Raw genomic sequence first — 9,630 nt, forward strand, 5'->3', positions numbered from 1 at the left:
TAAAATTAATTTAAGTTAATATTAGAGCCTATATTTTCAGGTTTGGGCCTCTATGTTCTTTAATTTTCATAATTTGACACTTTAAGATAGAGAAAACCTTAATCTGCCCTTAGTTTAATTAGGATTGATAACAAATTGTTTGATTGCATCATGTTTTAAAATCTAAGTTAATGTTCACTTATTAGAGAGTCAATAGTATATTTCCCGCAAATATGCTCAGGGGTGACAACTGGTGATTCTCAAAATAAGTCGACATCCTTTTCAAAACTGCATTATGATTTCTAAAATATCGAGGAATGTCCGATTATTTGGAAACAATAGCTGATCTCCCGCATTCATGCTAGAGGTGAATGCTATTAGCTTTAATAAACGAATAGTCTTTTTAACTTTGCATCCGTAATGATTTTTTTAATTAGATAAAGTTCGAACTCAAAATTTCCAATTTTAAATAGGGTAATCAACTTGGTACCAATTTTTGGGCGTTGTGGGGTGTTAATCCTTTCCATGCGTGACTGACTCATGAACCTATTTTCTGGTTTTCGTAGATCCTAAACTTGGTATTTTGATAAAATAAAATGTTTTATTAAAATTAACCGATTTTTATGGTGTCCCGATCTCACCTTAAAATAATTGGTAGCGACTCCTCGTATTTCAAAATCTTTTCAAAGAAAAACCCCAAGTCGGTACTTGTTTTTTCCTACTCGGGCGAAAAACGGTGTAGACAAGCTTCCACGTGCTGATTGTTTTCATTGTATAAGGAGAGGAGGAGACTTTTGAGAGTAGAGATCATCTGTTATTTTATTAGATACTAAACATAAAAAACTATGGAACTCGCACTATTAACTTGTTCATAGGAACACACACTGATGATGCCAAATAATAGGTTTTTTAGCAATACAATAACATCAAAGCAAACAAACCTATAAAATGCTTGAAAAGAAATCCAGGTATTGAGTAAACGGATGAAACTGGAGTGTGTAATACTTGATGTTTAGCATCGGGGCAGATCCAGTGGTGGAGGCTGCACTGTCTGCAATTTTCCAACTCCGTTTTCAACTAGGAATGCCATGAACAAACCCCAAGTAAGATGACTGTCTATATGACAATGGAGCAGATACCTGTTTTTGGACCAGTCAATAAATTAAAAGCATATCAAACATGGAAGCCATTTAATTTTGACTCAAGGAATGTACTTGGTACTTATTTATGGAAATTTGGCATCTTACCTGGGTTGTCAGCCTCGAACCGGATAGCTACCCACCCACCAGGAGGTGTTCCAACGGTATTTCTCTTTGGCGGATCGATAAGGTTGAATTTGGCTGGATCGTTTTTGGGATTGAAGTTACCGAAACCACTTCCAACAACATAGAAATTGTAGCCATGAAGATGCATTGGATGATCTTCACTGTGACGATACTTGTATCCTGGAAGACTATTTGTACCTTGGATCGATACCTCAGTTTATAAAGCTTCGTTGCCTTAACAGGTTGCCAGAGACCTCGGGGCACATTTCCTGAATAATCAAATTGAACGGGAGGAAAAGGCGGAAAGTCCGTGGTGAAGATACCGGGTTGACCTTGGTAGTAGGCCTGCATTAAGGAGTTCCTTCTTGGTAATACGAATGAGACGTTGTTGATGCTGGCAGCAAACGAGTTCCGTTGGGTTGGCACCGAGGGCTATTAGGATTTGTGCAGTTTGATTAGTCCTAAACCCACTGTGAAAAACAAGCTCTCATCTATTTCAAGGGGAACATTGGCTTTGGAAGGACTCCTTAGCTGTGAAGTGAATGCAGTCGCGGTGGCTGTGTCATTGAACCCCGGTAGCTGAGGAATATCGGTTTTAAAGACTGCCCTTTCTTTGCACTGCACGGAGCGGATTTATATTCAAGGATTGCAGTCGTGGTGGTATTGTCAAAGGGCATTGGCAGTGTTGTAGGCATGTGCTGCCATGTAGTAACGACCTGGAGTCTGATCCGTTGTAAGAAGGACATCGGTTGTCTGACCAGGTGCTATCATTATGACATTCGTCGCGAATGGCTTGGTGTAGGAAGCATCAACAGCAACAACAGTTAGTTTGTGGTTAGCTACACCAAAGAACATCTCTTGATTCATTGCAGAGTTGATGATCCTCAAGAGAATTGTCTCTCCCGCGTCCACGGGAAATACCGCAGTTTCTGCATTAGGAATTGATGAGCTACTATATCATCTCCTATATCGATGCTCCTCTTCCGATTTAAATGGTGAGAACATACCTTTACTAGAGCATCTATATAAATCCCCTGGTTGACCATTAATTGTCAATGCATCAGATATATTTGGGCAGCTCCAGTGAAAAGTGCCAGTCTTATGACATCCATTGGATTCCTATCCCACCATTCTCCTGTTTATCATCATCATCATAGTCCATTTGAGTTATTCTATATATATATATATATATATATATGTATGTACGTATATCTATGTATGTTAAGTACAAAGATTGAAGACAAAGTGTTACCAAGAAGAATTGGAATTTCTTTCTTGGGCAAAGGGAAAGGGTATGGAGAACCCAATTTAGGATATATGATGAGAGCTCCATAACTGTGGCTCTAAGCCACCTGCTATGACCATGCCACCACAAAGTCCCCTCCTGGTTTTGGATGGTGAATTGGTATGTGTAAGACTGCCCCGGTCGAATGGGACACTGCGTCACTAACTCGGGTCCATCAGCCCATGGATTTCGCAATTGTCGCACTCCGTGCCTGATTAATGGAATGTCAAAATGACACAAACAGCAGTACAGTAGTATTGTATAGCCGTTCAAGGATTACCAATGGAGGGTGGCATTGTATCTGCTTTTGTTTATAGCATTGATCACCAGAGTATCCCCGTCTTGCACTTCCAACGTCGGCCTGGGAATTGCCCGTTCACCGTAACGTACTATGAGTTCTGCACAGCCTCTTCACTGGTTTTGCTTCAATCTGTGTCAACAAAACAAGAAAAAAAAAGGTAAATTTTCAACAAGAAGTATTATACTTGATTGAAATTATGTTCGAAGAAGTCGTACAACAAATTCATGGAAGTGAACTGCCGCATCTGCAAAGGATGCAAGGAAAGCAAAGAGTAAAAGAATGTGAAAGAATAAGTAAGGGCTGCATTGTTTTGCACTGAGTTTGTGATACTCCATTGCTTTGTGTTTAGCCTTTTGAGGGCTGAGGGACTGATTTGTGAGCATGGACTTCATGGAGAGCAGCTATTTATACTGTGGAAAATGTGGGAAAAAGACAATAACTGAACTGTTTCGTTTACACTGGGATTTTTTTAAAGAATGTTATTGCAAAATTAGGTTTGAAGTCAACCAGAGAACTTCAAAAGTTTTAAGGCAAAGTTAGTCTAACCATAAAGAGGATTTGGTGCACCCACGGTTGAACCAATATCATCTAACATATGGACATTCTGCACTCTCAACCGACTACCTGTAATCTTTCTCATTGATAACGGGGCGAATAAATTTGATTCAATTTGAAAATATAAATCTTTTGAACCGACTTGACATTAAAAACTTCGACTATATTTGGCTTGACTCGTAATTTCATAAATTCGAGTCGACTTGAAAAAGTTTAAATAAAGTTTGGATTATAAAATAGGACTTATCAATTCGACTAACTTGAATTCTTTTACCCGAACCGAATACTTACCCTTGAGCGTTGTCAACAATATAGACTTTTACATCATCGTTAACTTATTTTTTTTTGTCTCAAAGATTTGAGATTTAAGATCCCATAAATTTAAATCGTAATGATTAAAATGTCCTATGAAATACTGATGGGTTTTAGAGAGAGAAACACATGGTAATATGTTATCTAAGTTTATTATCTCTTGATTAGTTGTTACGGATAGAAAGTAAAAGATGGATTGTTCGCTCAACGATTTGTGATTTTGGCAGATACTGTGGACCAATCATTTGTCCACCTGATCATCTATTAACTTTCAGATTACTTGGTATGACTCTGATTACTAGGTAGCACAAGGCAGCTAGAATGGATTTGAATTTTTGTTTGGATTTGGTAGAGTAAGGTCAAATTATGGTTTCAGGCCCTCTATTATGTTCAAATTTGGAATTTGGTCCTTATGCTTTGTTTTGTCATACTTTGAGATGTGGTAAGTTTTTTTTTTTATTTTTGAAAAATGGATACTTTGTATTGAAGATATACAAGGTACACCACCTCATAGACCTCATTAAAAAACTCCCTAGACCTAATTGGAGGAAAAAGAGTGTACCATGAGGGGAATAAAACGAAAGCCAGAGCTCTCAATTACATCAAACAATAAAACACTCCAAACTGACCCTCGGAATAATGCTAGCCAGAAACTACATTGCCTGAACCAGACTACCAAGAAACAACGAGCCTAAAGAGAAGCGAAATTTCAAACGAAAAACTAAAACCAGCCATAAGAAACACATATGGAAAGACAACAGAACAACTAGCCACAAAAACTCCTGCGTCGAGGACCTAAGCAGAACACAAACAAATGCAGCAATAAAAAGAAAAACCTCGGACTTCATTGGCCACAGTAGGACCTAACGGTACTCCAAACTGTAACTCCAGCAGCTCCAGAACGAACAACCCGAAGGATTAAATGTGATATGGTAAGTTAGGTGATAATTGACGAAGTGAGAAAAATTTTATACTGAAAGTGTTGAATTTAAATTATAATATGTTCGAAAGTTTTACATAAAATTAAATACTAGTTATAATTGGATTGTTTAAAAAAGGTAAATTTTGAATGATTATAGTTAAAAGAAATAAATTAAGTGTTGAAAATATTATTCATTAAGTGATAAGCAGATACTTTTAACTCAATATTTATTATACTTTGTCATTGAAACATATAGTTTTAATTTTAGATTGTCAGACTTATTTAAAAATATCAAATTATTAATCATCAATGAATTGGATTTTTCAATGATTTATCAAACATGCCCTTTAGTTTAAATAGATTGCATCATTGACATTTGGGTAAAATAAGAAGAAACTTTCAATGATTTTTTTTAGCATTACAAGTTGGAAGGTTTCAAGGGGAAATTTTTGTTAATGTTTTAATTGAAATAATTAACTATACGGAAAACTAATCATATTACAAAAATATCAGATTAAAATTAAGGGACTGAATTTAAATTTTCAACGTAATAGAGAGACCCAAATTGGAATTCGACCTGGAAAAAGGAAGAACTGCAATCTAGTGGTTAGGTTGTGTATTTTTTTTGCGAAGAATGCTTGAAAGAAACAGTCCAAAGTCCATGTATAAAATAAAGTTAGAAGCTCAAAAAGATCCAATAGATAAGATCCCCTCATAAAGTAAAAATAAGCCAAGTTTCCAGTGTGATCAAAGGCTAACCCTCTTGAGAAGGAAAGAAAAAACACATTTTTCTTCAATCATTGAAGATAATATCTTGTTTTCCCCTCAACTTCAGCTTTCTGGTGACTAAATTAAGCACTTGAAGTCTTAATTGTTAAGCGCAGAGTTTATCAAATTCTTCATGGCAGCAAATGCTTTTTTAATAGGAAAAATCTTCCCTTGATTAGCGGATGTAATTCTGATGAACAGATCATTAGATCTGCAGCGGGGTTAATCAGCATAAAATTCAGGGCCATCATGTAAACATCAAACAAAGGGTTAGGTTTCTTCATAATCAAATATACTGGCTGTTGTAACCAAAAAAATATACTGGCTGTTTACTATTGAAATGAAGCAGGTAATATCAATGCAAGTACCTAAAACTTAGGACTTTATCAAGTAGGTAGCCTGCCAACTGACTTGGGGTTTAAAAAACGAGTAATTACCGTGAGGAATTATAAGAGACGACAACCTAATTTAAGGTTAAGAAAATGCGTAAACTAAAATGTTATAAAACACACGATATTTTCGGTTGGACACAACCTAAAATGTTAATTTTTTCTTAATTTTATATACTGCAAATCTTCTTCGTAACATTTTAGGTTGGCTACCGAAAATGTTACGTTTTTCATAACATTTTCGGTTGAACCGAAAATGTTTTCTTCTTTTATAACATTTTAAGTCCTGCATTTCCTTGATCTTAAATTAGGCTGTAGTAGGCCATAACTACCCAATTACCATTTTTTTCATACAAATATATAGTATATTAATTCGGTAAATTTAATTTTCATAATGACAAGTTTTAACATTCTAAACCTGCAGTTGTAGATGCAATCATTCATGTGTTCCCTTCACAATGTCATTATTTGCATTAATGGGATTTTAGGGTTAGTAGAAGATTCCTGCTGTTGCATTTGTATGTATCGGGGTGGCGTCATGGCCTTTGACAAAAGAAATCACCCTGGGATGGACCGAGGAAACAGGAGGAGATAGTCGCCTATAAAAATTAAAATTATTATATATTTTTAATTCTTTTTATATGTATTTTTTATTAAAAATTTATTTTACTCTCTAAGATAAAATTTTATGTCCATCCTGAAATAAATGTCTATTTCGAATGCTCCTCGTCCTGTTCCTTTAGACTTTTCTTCCCAAATGCGCCTTTAAATAACTAGCAAATTTATTAGGTTGATAAAATAATAATAAATAGGGGAGATCCTTAAAAGACTATTTGACAAAAAGAGTGATAGCGAAATTTGATGACAAGTCTTGTACGCCTAGCAACGGTACGTATATTTTTTTATTAGTATAAGATAATTATATGATATTATTTATTTAATTTTTTAATTATTAATCATGTGTACATACTTTTAGGTATACTGTTTAAATTAAATATCTATAAAAAATATTTCCTTTTAATTACCAAGACTATATTATAAATTCATAATGATATATAATTAAATAAGAAAGAAAAGAGTGAAGACTTCTACCTGTCTGCATCCCGTAAGAGGAGTATATGCATACCCATTCTTTTATGAAAACTATCAAATCTAGTTTAATTTATTAAGGAGAATGAAAAGAATAAATTTTTTTACATATCCAATTCTCTAAAAAGAAAGATTATAAAAATTTTGGACCCATATTTTTAATTTCTAAATCTGCCACGGAAAAAAGACACCGTCTTCTATCATTCTTCTTCGCCGAAAATTACAAGAGAAAATAAAAGAAAATTGTTTTGAGATTTATTAGTCAAATCATTAAAGAATTTCATAACTTCGAGACCAACTCTTAAAAAATCCATTAGTTAATTTGACAAGCAAAACAAACTAGAAGATTTTAAGTTAGGATTTTGAAATATAACAGAATAAGATTAATCATAATCAAGCATAAACTATGTTCAATTTTATTTAATAAGGAAGCTTAATTATGATGTATAAGAATAGAACCCTAATATGCTCCGACTGTGAACCCCTAGCGTGTGTTCGTCTGTTGGGTATACTGTCGACCATAACGGCAGTCCGCGGAAGATATCAATCAGATCTCCATTGTTCCGACGCTGGAGAGTCCGGGGTCTCCGCTTGGAGAGTCAAGGAACGCTACAAAACAGCGGAATATAGAGGAGATTAATCAAACTTCGCTTGGAGAAGTCATAGCGATGGAGGCCGATGGAGGAGATGTCGTTGGAGGAGAAGGCGAGATTTATGCTTGCCCTAGTTCGACCACTGGACATTCAGATGCGGAGAGACCATCGTATGCCAACATGGTATCGGGATCAAACAGGAAACTCATGCACCTAATATAGCACAGGAAACTGATTCTATTGTTGAGTGATGATGATTGCAGTATTGATAACTCAGGACCTACTAACAAGATAAGTTTTTCAGAGCGGGTGAATGACCAAATTGATCAATATATGAAACAGTTACTCATCATCCGTTTGTTGGATAGATCGATAGTGTATAAAACCTTATTAACTAGAGTGCTCACTCTATGGAAACCGAAGGGGGAACTGCAGTTAGTGGATGTGGAGAATAATACTATTTTGCTAAATTTACTATTGATGAGGATTATGTCAAGGCATTAACCGAAGGGCCTTGGACAATTTATGGTAGTTATTTAACAGTTCAGCCTTGGAGCCGCTCATTCTCGACCTCGGAAAGCACCCTCCACATGTAATCGTCTGGGTAAGATTACCAGGGTTGCCTTATTGATACTATTCAAAGGCGTTGTTTCGACGCATTGCTGAAGCAATAGGGAAAGTTGTAAAGATTATAATACTCAAGCAGGAGGGCGGGGCAAATTTGCTCGATTGGCGATTATCGCCGACTTAAACAAACCCTTAAAATCTTGCATTGGAATAGATAATTTCATACAAAAACTTGAATATAAGGGTCTAAACAATATTTGTTTTACGTTTGGCACGTATGGGCATTCAGTGAGGTATGTGGTAAATCGGAAGGAACTTCTATTGAAGCCGAAGCGGAGAGTCGTAATGTGGATAATAGGAAAGGTCCATCTTTAGAGGCGAAGGGTGAAGATTTATATGGGCCCTGGATGGTGGAAAAGAGAAAGCGTAAGCCAAGGGTTGAAGGTTCTGATAAATTGAAGATGGCAAGCACACAGAAGGGAGTAAGCAATTCTTTTTTTGCAATATTGACAGAACTACAGGGGGAAGAGGAGCAAGGGATTCAAGGTACTTTTACACCTGAGGATAAAACTACTGATCGAGATAAAAGATCCAGAAAGGAAAGCAACGATTACAGCTGGACAAAATGGAAAAACGCAAGCAAGTTACACATTCAATTCTGTATACATAGCTTCTAACCCGGAAAGAAGAAAAGCCAGCTGATGAAAATATTATGGGAATTAATATTTTACCGACGCAGGAGGGTCAGCCCACGAGGGCAAGTATGCATGCAATCAAGCATGTGCAGGAAGAACATAGGGCAATTTCCATTAAGGAACGAGGTCAAGGCAGCAATAGCAATTCAGGCATTAAAATAAGGTCCTCTCAAAAAGTTATTTCCAAACCGGTACAAGGGATAGCCAAGAAAGGAGTGATCACTAGTGACGAGGAAATTGATCCAGATCCGACGGCCAAAAAATGGCTGGAGTTGTTTTCACATCAGCTGGAGGAACTTAGTAACGTCCAAGACCCAATTTTACAGGCTCAAATTAAAGCTCGGCTTTTGGAAGTGGGACTCTTAAGTGAGGATGAAGCGATGGAAGTATCTGATGCGGAGGGTGAACCAAGTAGCCCAATCTACGCTTGATTCTTGGTGCTCTTTCAATACTTCAATTATTCTAATGAACTGTATGTTTTGGAATTGCCAAGAAGCGGCTAGCCCTACTTTCGCAGAATTTTTCGGAATTTTGTAAAGGAACATCGACCTAATTTAGTTGCGCTCTTGGAACCTCGGATTAGCGGTACAAAAGCTGATGAAGTGGTGGCTAAATTGAATTATTCTCACTCATCCCGGGTAGAGGAGCGTGGTTACAGGGGAGGGATTTGGGTGTTGTTGAATGACACTATTGAACTGGAAGTGTTATCAATCTCTAATCACTTTCTGCATGGTTGGGTTAAATTAGTCGAGAATCAGGTTGCCTTTACAATCACAGTGGTATATGCTTGCCCTAATCGTTCTCAACATAAATTCTTGTGGTCATCATTACGCTCTCTCGATCCCAGAGTGTTAGTTAATATGTTGAGTGTGTGTGAAGTTAGCAACGTTTATTATACGTTGCGTGTGTG

At 36.5% G+C, this 9,630-nt stretch overlaps 1 pseudogene; it reads right to left on the reverse strand.

Moving 5' to 3' along the window:
* Positions 1–777: 777 nt before the first annotated feature.
* On the reverse strand, positions 778–3,222 carry LOC120114520 (annotated as a pseudogene).
* Between the last annotated feature and the right edge of the window lie 6,408 nt (positions 3,223–9,630).

Source organism: Hibiscus syriacus, unplaced genomic scaffold (assembly GCF_006381635.1).
Source record: "Hibiscus syriacus cultivar Baekdansim isolate YM2019G1 unplaced genomic scaffold, ASM638163v2 tig00110234_pilon, whole genome shotgun sequence".
NCBI lineage: Eukaryota > Viridiplantae > Streptophyta > Magnoliopsida > Malvales > Malvaceae > Hibiscus > Hibiscus syriacus.